Source organism: Hypanus sabinus, chromosome 5 (assembly GCF_030144855.1).
Source record: "Hypanus sabinus isolate sHypSab1 chromosome 5, sHypSab1.hap1, whole genome shotgun sequence".
NCBI lineage: Eukaryota > Metazoa > Chordata > Chondrichthyes > Myliobatiformes > Dasyatidae > Hypanus > Hypanus sabinus.
The window spans coordinates 157,592,543-157,611,057 of record NC_082710.1 but is presented as its reverse complement, the minus strand read 5'-3'; positions in this window follow the sequence as shown (position 1 = coordinate 157,611,057).

Below are 18,515 nucleotides of genomic sequence, written 5' to 3'. Positions count from 1 at the left end.
CGCCCCCTTCTCTGACTGCTCAATGTCCACATCCCTCCATTTTCTGCATACACAATGCCGATGTCCCTCCATTCTCGACCTACTCAGTGTCCGTGTCCCTCCATTCTCAGTGTACATATTGTCTATGTCCCTCCATTCTCTGCCTACACAATGTCAATGTCCCTCCATACTCTGTTTACGTAATGCCCATTTTCCGCATGTTCTCTGCTTGCTCAATGTCCATGTCCCTGCATTCTCTGATTAAACAATGCACAGGTGCCTCCATTCTCTGTGTACAATGTGTCCATTTCCCTCCATTCTCTGCCTACACAATGTCCATGTCCCCCCATTCTCTGGTTAACAAATGTCCATGTCCCTCCATTCTCTGATTACACCATGTCCATATCCCACATTCTCTGCTTTCCCATTGTCCATTTCCCTCCCATTCTCTGCCGACACAATCTCCATGTCCCTCCATCCTATGCTTACACAATGTGCATGTCCCTCCATTCTCTGCTTTCACTATGTGCACGTCCCCCCATTCTCTGTATATACATTGTCCACGTCCCTCCATTCTCTGCTTACACAATGACCATTTCCCCCCATTCTCAGTTTTCAGAATGACCATATCCCTCCATTCTATGCTTACACAATGTCCATTTACTCCCATTCTCTGTTTACAGAATGCCCATGACCCTCAATTCTCTGCCTACACGAAGTCCATGTCCCTCCATTCTCTTCTTACACAATGTGCATGTCCCTCCATCCTCTGCTAACAAAATGTCCATGTCTATCAGTTCACTCTGTACACAGTGTCCATGTCCCTGCATTCGCTGCCTACATAATGTCCATGCCCCCCATTGTCTGATTACAGAATGTCCATGTAACTCCATTCTTTGTGTACGCATTGTCCATCTCCCCCCTTCTCTACTTACGGAATGTCCATGTCCCTCCATTGTCTGCTTTCCCATTGGCCATGTCCCACCATTGTCTTCCTTCACCATGTTCATGTCCCTCCATCCTCTGCTTACACAATGTCCATGTCCCACCATTCTCTGCTTACTCATGTCAATGTCCCCACATTCTATGCTTAGTTACGGTCCATGTCGCCCCATTCTCTGCCATAACATTGTCCATGTCCCTCCATTCCCGGATTACCCCATGTCCATGTCCCTCCATTCTCTGCTTAACCATTGTCCATTTCCCTCCATTCCTGCCTACACAATGTCCATGTCCCTCCATCCTCTGGTTAAAGTATATCCATGTCCCTCCATTTCCTGATTACACCATGTCCATTTCCCTCCATTCTCTGCTTAACCATTGTCCATGTCCCTCCATTCTCTGCCTACACAAAGTCCATGTCCCTCCATCCTCTGCTTACACAATATCCATGTCCCCCCATTGTCAGCTTATGGAATGTCCATGTCCATCCATTCTCTGTGTACAAATTTTCCATGCCCCTCCAGTCCCTGACATCTCAATGACCATGTCCCGCCATTCTCTGCTTACACTATGTCCATGTCCCTCCATTATCTGCCTAAAAAATGTCCATGTCCCGCCATTCTGTGCTTACACAATGTCCATGTCCCCCCATACTCAGCTTAAGCAATGTCCATGTACCTCCATTCTCTGTGTACGCATTGTCCATGTCCCTCCGTTCTGTTACACTATGCCCATGTCCCCCCTTTCGCTGCTTACACAATATCCATGTCCCTCGATTCTCTTCTTACACATGTCAATGTCCCCACATTCTATGCTTACTTACCGTCCATGTCCCCACATTCTCTGCCATAACATTGTCCATGTCCCTGCATTCTCTGATTACACCATGTATATGTACCCGCATTCTCTGCTTTCCCATTGTCCAGGTCACTCCATTATCTGATTACAGAATGTCCATGTAGCTCCATTCTCTGCCTACACATCGTCCATGTGCATTTTTTCTCTGTGTACTCATTGTCCATTTCCCTCCTTTCTCTGCCTACACATCGTCCATGTGCATTCATTCTCTATGTACTCATTGTCCATGACCCTCCATTCTCTGCTTACAGAATGTTCATGTCCCTCCATCCTCTGCTCATGCAACGTCCATTTCCCTCCATTCTCTGCTTACACATTGTCCAAGCCGCCCCATTCTCTGACTACCCAAAGTCCACATCCCTCCATTTTCTGCATACACAATGCCGATGTGCCTCCATTCTCGACCTCCTCAATGTCCGTTTCCCTCCATTCTCAGTGTACACATTGTCTATGTCCCTCCATTCTCTGCCTACACAATGTCCATGTCCCTCCATTCACTGCTTACACAATGTCCATGTCCCTGCATTGAATGCTTTCACAATGTCCATGTCCCTCCATTCTCTGCCTACGCAACGTCCATGTGCATTCATTCTTTGTGTACACATTGTCCATGTCCCTCCATCCTCTGCGTACAGAATGATCACGTCCCTCCATTCTCTGCTTACACAATATCCATCTCCCTCCATTCTCTGCTTACACACTTTCCATTTCCCCCCTTTCTCTGCTTAAACATTGTCCATTTCACTGCATTCTGTGCCTACACAATGTCCATGTCCCCCCATTCACAGCTTGCACTGACCATGTTCCTGCATTCTCAGCCTACTCAATGTACATGTCCATCCATTCTCTGCCGAAACAATGTCCATGTCCCTCCATTCTCTGCCTAAGCAATGTCCATTTTCCCCAATTATCTGCCATAACATTATCCATGATCCTCCATTGTCGGATTACACCATGTCGATGTCCCCCCATTCTCTTCTTACCCATTGTCCATGTCCCTCCATTCTCTGCTTACACAATGTCCATGTGACGGCATTCTCTGCTTACAAATTGTCATGTCCCTCCATTCACTGCTTGCACAATGTCCATATCGCTCCATTCTCTGCCTAGACATTGTCCATGTCCCCCATTCTCTGATTACACAATGTCCATGTCCCCCCATTCCCTGATTACACAATGTCCATGTGCCTCCATTCCCTGTGAACACTTTGTCCATGTCCCTCCATTCTCTGCCTACACATCGTCCATGTGCATTTATTCTCTGTGTACTCATTGTCCATTTCCCTCCTTTCTCTGCCGACACATCGTCCATGTGCATTTATTCTCTATGTACTCATTGTCCATTTCCCTCCTTTCTCTGCCTACACAACGTACATGTGCATTCATTCTCTGTGTACACATTGTCCATGTCCTTCCATTCTCTAGTTATCTAATGCCCATGTCCCTCCATTCTCTCATTACACCATGTCCATGTCCCCCATTCTCTGCTTTCCCATTGTCCATGTCCCTCCATTCTCTGCCTACACAATGTCCATGTCCCTCCATTCACTGCTTACACAATGTCCATGTCCCTGCATTGAATGCTTTCACAATGTCCATGTCCCTCCATTCTCTGCCTACGCAACGTCCATGTGCATTCATTCTTTGTGTACACATTGTCCATGTCCCTCCATCCTCTGCCTACAGAATGATCACGTCCCTCCATTCTCTGCTTACACAATATCCATCTCCCTCCATTCTCTGCTTACACACTTTCCATTTCCCCCCTGTCTCTGCTTAAACATTGTCCATTTCACTGCATTCTGTGCCTACACAATGTCCATGTCCCCCCATTCACAGCTTGCACTGACCATGTTCCTGCATTCTCAGCCTACTCAATGTAAATGTCCATCCATTCTCTGCCGACACAATGTCCATGTCCCTCCATTCTCTGCCTAAGCAATGTCCATTTTCCCCAATTATCTGCCATAACATTATCCATGATCCTCCATTGTCGGATTACACCATGTCGATGTCCCCCCATTCTCTTCTTACCCATTGTCCATGTCCCTCCATTCTCTGCTTACACAATGTCCATGTGACGGCATTCTCTGCTTACAGATTGTCATGTCCCTCCATTCACAGCTTACACAATGTCCATATCGCTCCATTCTCTGCCTAGACATTGTCCATGTCCCCCCATTCTCTGATTACACAATGTCCATGTCCCCCCATTCCCTGATTACACAATGTCCATGTGCCTCCATTCCCTGTGAACACTTTGTCCATGTCCCTCCATTCTCTGCCTACACATCGACCATGTGCATTTATTCTCTGTGTACTCATTGTCCATTTCCCTCCTTTCTCTGCCTACACATCGTCCATGTGCATTCATTCTCTATGTGCTCATTGTCCATGTCCCTCCATTCTCTGCTTACACATTGTCCAAGTCGCCCCATTCTCTGACTACTCAAAGTCCACATCCCTCCATTTTCTGCATACACAATGCCGATGTGCCTCCATTCTCGACCTCCTCAATGTCCGTGTCCCTCCATTCTCAGTGTACACATTGTCTATGTCCCTCCATTCTCTGCCTAACCAATGTCCATTTTCCCCACATTCACTGCTTGCACATTATCCATGTCCCTGTATTGAATGCTTTCACAATGTCCATGTCCCACAATTCTGTATGTACACAATGTCCATGTGCTTGCATTCTCTTTCTACACATTGTCAGCTTCCCTCCATTCTCTGCCTAAGCAATGTCCATTTTACCCACATTCACTGCTTGCACAATATCCATGTCCCACATTCTCTGCTTACAGAGTGTCCATGTTCTCCATCCTCTGCCTGCACAATGTCAGTCCATCCATCCTCTGCTTGCACAAGTCCATGTCCCCCCATTTTCAGCTTACACATTGTCCATGTCCCTCCATGTTCTGAGTACACAATGTCCATGTCCCCCCATTGTCTGCTTACACATTGACTATGTCCCTGCATTCTCTGTGTACACATTGTCATTGTCCCTTCATTCTCTGCTTACACAATGTCCCTATCAACCCCTGCTCTGCTTACACAATGTCCCTATCAACCCCTGCTCTGCTTACACATTGTCCATGTCCCTCTATTCTCTGCTTAAACAATGCACTGGTGCATCAATTATCTGTGTATAATATGTCCATTTCCCTCCATTCCTGCCTACACAATGACGATGTCCCTCCATTCTCTGCTTAAACAATGCACTGGCGCATCAATTCTGTGTGTACAATATGTCCATTTCCCTCGATTCCTGACTGCACCATGTCCATGTCCCTCCATTCTCTGCTTACCCATTGTCCATGTTCCTCCATCCTCTGCCTACACAATGTCAATGTTCCCCCATTCTCTGCTTACATAGTGTCCATGTCCCTGCATTCTCTGCTTAAACAATGCAGAGGTGCCACCATTCTCTGATTAAACAATGCACAGGTGCCTCCATTCTCTGTGTACAATGTGTCCATTTCCCTCCATTCTCTGCCTACACAATGTCCATGTCCCCCCATTCTCTGGTTAACTAATGTCCATGTCCCTCCATTCTCTGATTACACCATGTCCATATCACCCATTCTCTGCTTTCTCATTGTCCAGGTCCCTCCATTCTCTGCCGAAACAATCTCCATGTCCCTCCATCCTATGCTTACACAATGTGCATGTCCCTCCATTCTCTGCTTTCACTATGTGAACGTCCCCCCATTCTCTGTATATACATTGTCCAGGTCCCTCCATTCTCTGCCTATACATCGTCCATATGCATATATTCTATGTGTACTCATTGTCCATTTTTCTCCATTCTCTGCCTACACATCGTCCATGTGCATTTATTTTCTGTGTCTTATTGTCCATTTCCCTCCATTCTCTGCTTACAGAATGTTCATGTCCCTCCATCCTCTGCTCATGCAACGTCCATTTCCCTCCATTATCTGCTTACACATTGTCCAAGTCGCCCCATTCTCTGGCTACTCAGTCCACATCCCTCCATTTTCTGCATACACAATGCCGATGTCCCTCCATTCTCGACCTACTCAGTGTCCGTGTCCCTCCATTCTCAGTGTACACATTCTCTATGTCCCTCCATTCTCTGCCTACACAATGTCCATGTCCCTCCATACTCTGTTTACGTAATGCCCATTTTCCGCATGTTCTCTGCTTGCTCAATGTCCATGTCCCTGCATTCTCTGCTTAAACAATGCATAGGTTCCTCCATTCTCTGATTAATCAATGCACAGGTGCCTCCATTCTCTGTGTACAATGTGTCCATTTCCCTCCATTCTCTGCCGACACAATATCCATGTCCCTCCATCATATGCTTACACAATGTGCATGTCCCTCCATTCTCTGCTTTCACTATGTGCACGTCCCCCCATTCTCTTTATATACGTTGTCCAGGTCCCTCCATTCTCTGCCTATACGTCGTCCATGTGCATTTATTCTCTGTGTACTTATTGTCAATGTCCCTCCATTCTCTGCTTACAGAATGTTCATGTCCCTCCATCCTCTGCTCATGCAACGTCCATTTCCCTCCATTCTCTGCTTACACATTATCCAAGTCGCCCCCTTCTCTGACTGCTCAATGTCCACATCCCTCCATTTTCTGCATACACAATGCCGATGTCCCTCCATTCTCGACCTACTCAGTGTCCGTGTCCCTCCATTCTCAGTGTACATATTGTCTATGTCCCTCCATTCTCTGCCTACACAATGTCAATGTCCCTCCATACTCTGTTTACGTAATGCCCATTTTCCGCATGCTCTCTGCTTGCTCAATGTCCATGTCCCTGCATTCTCTGATTAAACAATGCACAGGTGCCTCCATTCTCTGTGTACAATGTGTCCATTTCCCTCCATTCTCTGCCTACACAATGTCCATGTCCCCCCATTCTCTGGTTAACAAATGTCCATGTCCCTCCATTCTCTGATTACACCATGTCCATATCCCACATTCTCTGCTTTCCCATTGTCCATTTCCCTCCCATTCTCTGCCGACACAATCTCCATGTCCCTCCATCCTATGCTTACACAATGTGCATGTCCCTCCTTTCTCTGCTTACACTATGTGCACGTCCCCCCATTCTCTGTATATACATTGTCCACGTCCCTCCATTGTCTGCTTACACAATGACCATTTCCCCCCATTCTCAGTTTTCAGTATGACCATATCCCTCCATTCTATGCTTACACAATGTCCATTTACTCCCATTCTCTGTTTACACAATGCCCATGACCCTCAATTCTCTGCCTACTCGAAGTCCATGTCCCTCCATTCTCTTCTTACACAATGTGCATGTCCCTCCATCCTCTGCTAACAAAATGTCCATGTCTATCAGTTCACTCTGTACACAGTGTCCATGTCCCTGCATTCGCTGCCTACATAATGTCCATGCCCCCCATTGTCTGATTACAGAATGTCCATGTAACTCCATACTTTGTGTACGCATTGTCCATGTCCCCCCTTCTCTACTTACGGAATGTCCATGTCCCTCCATTGTCTGCTTTCCCATTGGCCATGTCCCACCATTGTCTTCCTTCACCATGTTCATGTCCCTCCATCCTCTGCTTACACAATGTCCATGTCCCACCATTCTCTGCTTACTCATGTCAATGTCCCCACATTCTATGCTTAGTTACGGTCCATGTCGCCCCATTCTCTGCCATAACATTGTCCATGTCCCCCCATTCCCTGATTACCCCATGTCCATGTCCCTCCATTCTCTGCTTAACCATTGTCCATTTCCCTCCATTCCTGCCTACACAATGTGCATGTCCCTCCATCCTCTGGTTAAAGTATATCCATGTCCCTCCATTTCCTGATTACACCATGTCCATGTCCCTCCATTCTCTGCCTACACAATGTCCATGTCCCTCCATCCTCTGCTTACACAATGTCCATGTCCCCCCATTGTCAGCTTATGGAATGTCCATGTCCATCCATTCTCTGTGTACAAATTTTCCATGCCCCTCCAGTCCCTGACATCTCAATGACCATGTCCCGCCATTCTCTGCTTACACTATGTCCATGTCCCCGCGTTCTCTGCTTACCCATTGTCCATGTCCCTCCATTCTCTGCCTTCACATTGTTCATGTCCTAGATTCTCTGCTTACACATTGTCCATGTCCCTCCATTATCTGCCTAAAAAATGTCCATGTCCCGCCATTCTGTGCTTACACAATGTCCATGTCCCCCCATACTCAGCTTAAGCAATGTCCATGTACCTCCATTCTCTGTGTACGCATTGTCCATGTCCCTCCTTTCGCTGCTTACACAATGTCCATGTCCCCCCATACTCAGCTTAAGCAATGTCCATGCACCTCCATTCTCTGTGTACGCATTGTCCATGTCCCTCCGTTCTGTTACACTATGCCCATGTCCCCCCTTTCGCTGCTTACACAATGTCCATGTCCCTCGATTCTCTTCTTACACATGTCAATGTCCCCACATTCTATGCTTACTTACCGTCCATGTCCCCACATTCTCTGTCATAACATTGTCCATGTCCCTGCATTCTCTGATTACACCATGTGTATGTACCCCCATTCTCTGCTTTCCCATTGTCCAGGTCACTCCATTATCTGATTACAGAATGTCCATGTAGCTCCATTCTCTGCCTACACATCGTCCATGTGCATTTTTTCTCTGTGTACTCATTGTCCATTTCCCTCCTTTCTCTGCCTACACATCGTCCATGTGCATTCATTCTCTATGTACTCATTGTCCATGACCCTCCATTCTCTGCTTACAGAATGTTCATGTCCCTCCATCCTCTGCTCATGCAACGTCCATTTCCCTCCATTCTCTGCTTACACATTGTCCAAGCCGCCGAATTCTCTGACTACCCAAAGTCCACATCCCTCCATTTTCTGCATACACAATGCCGATGTGCCTCCATTCTCGACCTCCTCAATGTCCGTGTCCCTCCATTCTCAGTGTACACATTGTCTATGTCCCTCCATTCTCTGCCTACACAATGTCCATGTCCCTCCATTCACTGCTTACACAATGTCCATGTCCCTGCATTGAATGCTTTCACAATGTCCATGTCCCTCCATTCTCTGCCTACGCAACGTCCATGTGCATTCATTCTTTGTGTACACATTGTCCATGTCCCTCCATCCTCTGCCTACAGAATGATCACGTCCCTCCATTCTCTGCTTACACAATATCCATCTCCCTCCATTATCTGCTTACACACTTTCCATTTCCCCCCTTTCTCTGCTTAAACATTGTCCATTTCACTGCATTCTGTGCCTACACAATGTCCATGTCCCCCCATTCACAGCTTGCACTGACCATGTTCCTGCATTCTCAGCCTACTCAATGTACATGTCCATCCATTCTCTGCCGACACAATGTCCATGTCCCTCCATTCTCTGCCTAAGCAATGTCCATTTTCCCCAATTATCTGCCATAACATTATCCATGATCCTCCATTGTCGGATTACACCATGTCGATGTCCCCCCATTCTCTTCTTACCCATTGTCCATGTCCCTCCATTCTCTGCTTACACAATGTCCATGTGACGGCATTCTCTGCTTACAAATTGTCATGTCCCTCCATTCACTGCTTACACAATGTCCATATCGCTCCATTCTCTGCCTAGACATTGTCCATGTCCCCCCATTCTCTGATTACACAATGTCCATGTCCCCCCATTCCCTGATTACACAATGTCCATGTGCCTCCATTCCCTGTGAACACTTTGTCCATGTCCCTCCATTCTCTGCCTACACATCGTCCATGTGCATTTATTCTCTGTGTACTCATTGTCCATTTCCCTCCTTTCTCTGCCTACACATCGTCCATGTGCATTTATTCTCTATGTACTCATTGTCCATTTCCCTCCTTTCTCTGCCTACACATCGTCCATGTGCATTTATTCTCTATGTACTCATTGTCCATTTCCCTCCATTCTCTGCTTACACATTGTCCAAGTCGCCCCATTCTCTGACTACTCAAAGTCCACATCCCTCCATTTTCTGCATAAACAATGCCGATGTGCCTCCATTCTCGACCTCCTCAATGTCCGTGTCCCTCCATTCTCAGTGTACACATTGTCTATGTCCCTCCATTCTCTGCCTACACAATGTCCATGTCCCTCCATTCACTGCTTACACAATGTCCATGTCCCTGCATTGAATGCTTTCACAATGTCCATGTCCCTCCATTCTCTGCCTACGCAACGTCCATGTGCATTCATTCTTTGTGTACACATTGCCCATGTCCCTCCATCCTCTGCCTACAGAATGATCACGTCCCTCCATTCTCTGCTTACACAATATCCATCTCCCTCCATTCTCTGCTTACACACTTTCCATTTCCCCCCTTTCTCTGCTTAAACATTGTCCATTTCACTGCATTCTGTGCCTACACAATGTCCATGTCCCCCCATTCACAGCTTGCACTGACCATGTTCCTGCATTCTCAGCCTACTCAATGTACATGTCCATCCATTCTCTGCCGACACAATGTCCATGTCCCTCCATTCTCTGCCTAAGCAATGTCCATTTTCCCCAATTATCTGCCATAACATTATCCATGATCCTCCATTGTCGGATTACACCATGTCGATGTCCCCCCATTCTCTTCTTACCCATTGTCCATGTCCCTCCATTCTCTGCTTACACAATGTCCATGTGACGGCATTCTCTGCTTACAAATTGTCATGTCCCTCCATTCACTGCTTACACAATGTCCATATCGCTCCATTCTCTGCCTAGACATTGTCCATGTCCCCCCATTCTCTGATTACACAATGTCCATGTCCCCCCATTCCCTGATTACACAATGTCCATGTGCCTCCATTCCCTGTGAACACTTTGTCCATGTCCCTCCATTCTCTGCCTACACATCGTCCATGTGCATTTATTCTCTGTGTACTCATTGTCCATTTCCCTCCTTTCTCTGCCTACACATCGTCCATGTGCATTTATTCTCTATGTACTCATTGTCCATTTCCCTCCTTTCTCTGCCTACACATCGTCCATGTGCATTTATTCTCTATGTACTCATTGTCCATTTCCCTCCATTCTCTGCTTACACATTGTCCAAGTCGCCCCATTCTCTGACTACTCAAAGTCCACATCCCTCCATTTTCTGCATAAACAATGCCGATGTGCCTCCATTCTCGACCTCCTCAATGTCCGTGTCCCTCCATTCTCAGTGTACACATTGTCTATGTCCCTCCATTCTCTGCCTACCCAATGTCCATGTCCCCCCATTCTCTGCCTACACAATGTCCATGTCCTTGCATTCTCTTTCTACACATTGTCAGTTTCCCTCCATTCTCTGCCTAAGCAATGTCAGCTTACCCCACAATCACTGCTTGCACAATGTCCATGTCCCTGCATTGAATGCTTTCACAGTCCATGTCCCACAATTCTGTATGTACACAATGTCCATGTCCCTCCATTCTCTGCCTACACAACGTACATGTGCATTCATTCTCTGTGTACACATTGTCCATGTCCTTCCATTCTCTAGTTATCTAATGTCCATGTCCCTCCATTCTCTCATTACACCATGTCCATGTCCCCCATTCTCTGCTTTCCCATTGTCCATGTCCCTCCATTCTCTGCCTACACAATGTCCATGTCCCTCCATTCACTGCTTACACAATGTCCATGTCCCTGCATTGAATGCTTTCACAATGTCCATGTCCCTCCATTCTCTGCCTACGCAACGTCCATGTGCATTCATTCTTTGTGTACACATTGCCCATGTCCCTCCATCCTCTGCCTACAGAATGATCACGTCCCTCCATTCTCTGCTTACACAATATCCATCTCCCTCCATTCTCTGCTTACACACTTTCCATTTCCCCCCTTTCTCTGCTTAAACATTGTCCATTTCACTGCATTCTGTGCCTACACAATGTCCATGTCCCCCCATTCACAGCTTGCACTGACCATGTTCCTGCATTCTCAGCCTACTCAATGTACATGTCCATCCATTCTCTGCCGACACAATGTCCATGTCCCTCCATTCTCTGCCTAAGCAATGTCCATTTTCCCCAATTATCTGCCATAACATTATCCATGATCCTCCATTGTCGGATTACACCATGTCGATGTCCCCCCATTCTCTTCTTACCCATTGTCCATGTCCCTCCATTCTCTGCTTACACAATGTCCATGTGACGGCATTCTCTGCTTACAAATTGTCATGTCCCTCCATTCACTGCTTACACAATGTCCATATCGCTCCATTCTCTGCCTAGACATTGTCCATGTCCTCCCATTCTCTGATTACACAATGTCCATGTCCCACCATTCCCTGATTACACAATGTCCATGTGCCTCCATTCCCTGTGAACACTTTGTCCATGTCCCTCCATTCTCTGCCTACACATCGTCCATGTGCATTTATTCTCTGTGTACTCATTGTCCATTTCCCTCCTTTCTCTGCCTACACATCGTCCATGTGCATTTATTCTCTATGTACTCATTGTCCATTTCCCTCCTTTCTCTGCCTACACATCGTCCATGTGCATTTATTCTCTATGTACTCATTGTCCATTTCCCTCCATTCTCTGCTTACACATTGTCCAAGTCGCCCCATTCTCTGACTACTCAAAGTCCACATCCCTCCATTTTCTGCATAAACAATGCCGATGTGCCTCCATTCTCGACCTCCTCAATGTCCGTGTCCCTCCATTCTCAGTGTACACATTGTCTATGTCCCTCCATTCTCTGCCTACCCAATGTCCATGTCCCCCCATTCTCTGCCTACACAATGTCCATGTCCTTGCATTCTCTTTCTACACATTGTCAGTTTCCCTCCATTCTCTGCCTAAGCAATGTCAGCTTACCCCACAATCACTGCTTGCACAATGTCCATGTCCCTGCATTGAATGCTTTCACAGTCCATGTCCCACAATTCTGTATGTACACAATGTCCATGTCCCTCCATTCTCTGCCTACACAACGTACATGTGCATTCATTCTCTGTGTACACATTGTCCATGTCCTTCCATTCTCTAGATATCTAATGTCCATGTCCCTCCATTCTCTCATTACACCATGTCCATGTCCCCCATTCTCTGCTTTCCCATTGTCCATGTCCCTCCATTCTCTGCCTACACAATGTCCATGTCCCTCCATTCACTGCTTACACAATGTCCATGTCCCTGCATTGAATGCTTTCACAATGTCCATGTCCCTCCATTCTCTGCCTACGCAACGTCCATGTGCATTCATTCTTTGTGTACACATTGTCCATGTCCCTCCATCCTCTGCCTACAGAATGATCACGTCCCTCCATTCTCTGCTTACACAATATCCATCTCCCTCCATTCTCTGCATACACACTTTCCATTTCCCCCCTTTCTCTGCTTAAACATTGTCCATTTCACTGCATTCTGTGCCTACACAATGTCCATGTCCCCCCATTCTCAGCTTGCACTGACCATGTTCCTGCATTCTCAGCCTACACAATGTACATGTCCATCCATTCTCTGCCGACACAATGTCCATGTCCCTCCATTCTCTGCCTAAGCAATGTCCATTTTCCCCAATTATCTGCCATAACATTATCCATGATCCTCCATTGTCGGATTACACCATGTCGATGTCCCCCCATTCTCTTCTTACCCATTGTCCATGTCCCTCCATTCTCTGCTTACACAATGTCCATGTGACGGCATTCTCTGCTTACAAATTGTCATGTCCCTCCATTCACTGCTTACACAATGTCCATATCGCTCCATTCTCTGCCTAGACATTGTCCATGTCCCCCCATTCTCTGATTACACAATGTCCATGTCCCCCCATTCCCTGATTACACAATGTCCATGTGCCTCCATTCCCTGTGAACACTTTGTCCATGTCCCTCCATTCTCTGCCTACACATCGACCATGTGCATTTATTCTCTGTGTACTCATTGTCCATTTCCCTCCTTTCTCTGCCTACACATCGTCCATGTGCGTTCATTCTCTATGTGCTCATTGTCCATGTCCCTCCATTCTCTGCTTACACATTGTCCAAGTCGCCCCATTCTCTGACTACTCAAAGTCCACATCCCTCCATTTTCTGCATACACAATGCCGATGTGCCTCCATTCTCGACCTCCTCAATGTCCGTGTCCCTCCATTCTCAGTGTACACATTGTCTATGTCCCCCCATTCTCTGCCTACCCAATGTCCATGTCCCCCCATTCTCTGCCTACACAATGTGCATGTCCTTGCATTCTCTTTCTACACATTTGTGAATGTCCCTCCATTCTCTGCCTAAGCAATGTCCATTTTCCCCACATTCACTGCTTACTCAATGTCCATGTCGCTGCATTGAATGCATTCACAATGTCCATGTCCGTCCATTCTCTGCCTACGCAACGTCCATGTGCATTCATTCTCTGTGTACACATTGTCCATGTCCCTCCATCCTCTGACTACAGAATGATCACGTCCGTCCATTCTCTGCTTACACAATATCCATCTCCCTCCATTCTCTGCTTACACACTTTCCATTTCCCCCCTTTCTCTGCTTAAACATTGTCCATTTCACTGCATTCTGTGCCTACACAATGTCCATGTCCCCCCATTCACAGCTTGCACTGACCATGTTCCTGCATTCTCAGCCTACTCAATGTACATGTCCATCCATTCTCTGCCGACACAATGTCCATGTCCCTCCATTCTCTGCCTAAGCAATGTCCATTTCCCCCAATTATCTGCCATAACATTATCCATGATCCTCCATTGTCGGATTACACTATGTCGATGTCCCCCCATTCTCTTCTTACCCATTGTCCTTGTCCCTCCATTCTCTGCTTACAGAATGTCCATGTGACGGCATTCTCTGCTTACAGATTGTCATGTCCCTCCATTCACTGCTTACACAATGTCCATATCGCTCCATTCTCTGCCTAGACATTGTCCATGTCCCCCATTCTCTGATTACACAATGTCCATGTGCCTCCATTCCCTGTGAACACTTTGTCCATGTCCCTCCATTCTCTGCCTACACATCGTCCATGTGCATTTATTCTCTGTGTACTCATTGTCCATTTCCCTCCTTTCTCTGCCTACACATCGTCCATGTGCATTTATTCTCTATGTACTCATTGTCCATTTCCCTCCATTCTCTGCTTACACATTGTCCAAGTCGCCCCATTCTCTGACTACTCAAAGTCCACATCCCTCCATTTTCTGCATACACAATGCCGATGTGCCTCCATTCTCGACCTCCTCAATGTCCGTGTCCCTCCATTCTCAGTGTACACATTGTCTATGTCCCTCCATTCTCTGCCTACCCAATGTCCATGTCCCCCCATTCTCTGCCTACACAATGTCCATGTCCCCCCATTCTCTGCCTACACAATGTCCATGTCCTTGCATTCTCTTTCTACACATTCTCTGCTTACAGAATGTTCATGTCCCTCCATCCTCTGCTCATGCAACGTCCATTTCCCTCCATTCTCTGCTTACACATTATCCAAGTCGCCCCCTTCTCTGACTGCTCAATGTCCACATCCCTCCATTTTCTGCATACGCAATGCCGATGTCCGTCCATTCTCGACCTACTCAATGTCTGTGTCCCTCCATTCTCAGTGTACACATTGTCTATGTCCCTCCATTCTCTGCCTACACAATGTCCATGTGACGGCATTCTCTGCTTACAGATTGTTATGTCACTCCATTCACTGCTTACACAATGTCCATGTCGCTCCATTCTCTGCCTAGACATTGTCCATGTCCCCCCATTCTCTGATTACACAATGTCCATGTCCCCCCATTCTCTGATTACACAATGTCCATGTGCCTCCATTCTCTGCTTACAGAATGTTCATGTCCCTCTATCCTCTGCTCATGCAACGTCCATTTCCCTCCATTCTCTGCTTACACATTGTCCAAGTCGCCCCATTCTCTGACTACTCAAAGTCCACTTCCCTCCATTTTCTGCATACACAATGCCGATGTGCCTCCATTCTCGACCTCCACAATGTCCGTGTCCCTCCATTCTCAGTGTACACATTGTTTATGTCCCTCCATTCTCTGCCTACCCAATGTCCATGTCCTTGCATTCTCTTTCTACACATTGTCAGTTTCCCTCCATTCTCTGCCTAAGCAATGTCAACTTACCCCACAATCACTGCTTGCACAATGTCCATGTCCCTGCATTGAATGCTTTCACAATGTCCATGTCCCACAATTCTGTATGTACACAATGTCCATGTCCCTCCATTCTCTGCCTACACAACGTACATGTGCATTCATTCTCTGTGTACACATTGTCCATGTCCTTCCATTCTCTTGTTATCTAATGTCCATGTCCCTCCATTATCTCATTAAACCATGTCCATGTCCCCCATTCTCTGCTTTCCCATTGTCCATGTCCCTCCATTCTCTGCCGACACAATCTCCATGTCCCTCCATCCTATGCTTTCACAATGTGCATGTCCCTCCATTCTCTGCCTACACTATGTGCACGTCCCCCCATTCTCTGTATATACGTTGTCCAGGTCCCTCCATTCTCTGCCTATACATCGTCCATGTGCATTTATTCTCTGTGTACTTATTGTCAATGTCCCTCCATTCTCTGCTTACAGAATGTTCATGTCCCTCCATCCTCTGCTCATGCAACGTCCATTTCCCTCCATTCTCTGCTTACACATTATCCAAGTCGCCCCCTTCTCTGACTGCTCAAGGTCCACATCCCTCCATTTTCTGCATACGCAATGCCGATGTCCGTCCATTCTCGACCTACTCAATGTCTGTGTCCCTCCATTCTCAGTGTACACATTGTCTATGTCCCTCCATTCACTGCTTACACATTGTCCATGTCCCACATTCTCTGCTTACAGAGTGTCCAAGTTCCCCATCCTCTGCCTGCACAATGTCAATGTCCTTCCATCCTCTGCTTGCACAAGCCCATGTCCCCCCATTTTCAGCTTACACATTGTCCATGTCCCTCCATTTTCTGAGTACACAATGTCCATGACCCCCATTCTCTGCTTACACATTGTCTATGTCCCTGCATTCTCTGTGTACACATTGTCATTTTCTCTTCATTCTCTGCTTACACAATGTCTCTATCAACCCCTGCTCTGCGTACACATTGTCCATGTCCCTCCATTCTCTGCTTAAACAATGCACTGGTGCATCAATTCCCTGTGTACAATATGTCCATTTCCCTCCATTCCTGCCTACACAATGTCCATGTCCCTGCATTCTCTGCCTACACAATGTCCATGTCCCGCCATTCTCTGCTTACACCATGTCCATGTCCTCGCGTTCTTTGCTTGCCCATTGTCAATGTCCCTCCATTCGCTGCCTAAGCAATGTCAGCTTACCCCACAATCACTGCTTGCACAATGTCCATGTCCCTGCATTGAATGCTTTCACAGTCCATGTCCCACAATTCTGTATGTACACAATGTCCATGTCCCTCCATTCTCTGCCTACACAACGTACATGTGCATTCATTCTCTGTGTACACATTGTCCATGTCCTTCCATTCTCTTGTTATCTAATGTCCATGTCCCTCCATTATCTCATTAAACCATGTCCATGTCCCCCATTCTCTGCTTTCCCATTGTCCATGTCCCTCCATTCTCTGCCGACACAATCTCCATGTCCCTCCATCCTATGCTTTCACAATGTGCATGTCCCTCCATTCTCTGCCTACACTATGTGCACGTCCCCCCATTCTCTGTATATACGTTGTCCAGGTCCCTCCATTCTCTGCCTATACATCGTCCATGTGCATTTATTCTCTGTGTACTTATTGTCAATGTCCCTCCATTCTCTGCTTACAGAATGTTCATGTCCCTCCATCCTCTGCTCATGCAACGTCCATTTCCCTCCATTCTCTGCTTACACATTATCCAAGTCGCCCCCTTCTCTGACTGCTCAAGGTCCACATCCCTCCATTTTCTGCATACGCAATGCCGATGTCCGTCCATTCTCGACCTACTCAATGTCTGTGTCCCTCCATTCTCAGTGTACACATTGTCTATGTCCCTCCATTCACTGCTTACACATTGTCCATGTCCCACATTCTCTGCTTACAGAGTGTCCAAGTTCCCCATCCTCTGCCTGCACAATGTCAATGTCCTTCCATCCTCTGCTTGCACAAGCCCATGTCCCCCCATTTTCAGCTTACACATTGTCCATGTCCCTCCATTTTCTGAGTACACAATGTCCATGACCCCCATTCTCTGCTTACACATTGTCTATGTCCCTGCATTCTCTGTGTACACATTGTCATTTTCTCTTCATTCTCTGCTTACACAATGTCTCTATCAACCCCTGCTCTGCGTACACATTGTCCATGTCCCTCCATTCTCTGCTTAAACAATGCACTGGTGCATCAATTCCCTGTGTACAATATGTCCATTTCCCTCCATTCCTGCCTACACAATGTCCATGTCCCTGCATTCTCTGCCTACACAATGTCCATGTCCCGCCATTCTCTGCTTACACCATGTCCATGTCCTCGCGTTCTTTGCTTGCCCATTGTCAATGTCCCTCCATTCGCTGCCTAAGCAATGTCAGCTTACCCCACAATCACTGCTTGCACAATGTCCATGTCCCTGCATTGAATGCTTTCACAGTCCATGTCCCACAATTCTGTATGTACACAATGTCCATGTCCCTCCATTCTCTGCCTACACAACGTACATGTGCATTCATTCTCTGTGTACACATTGTCCATGTCCTTCCATTCTCTTGTTATCTAATGTCCATGTCCCTCCATTATCTCATTAAACCATGTCCATGTCCC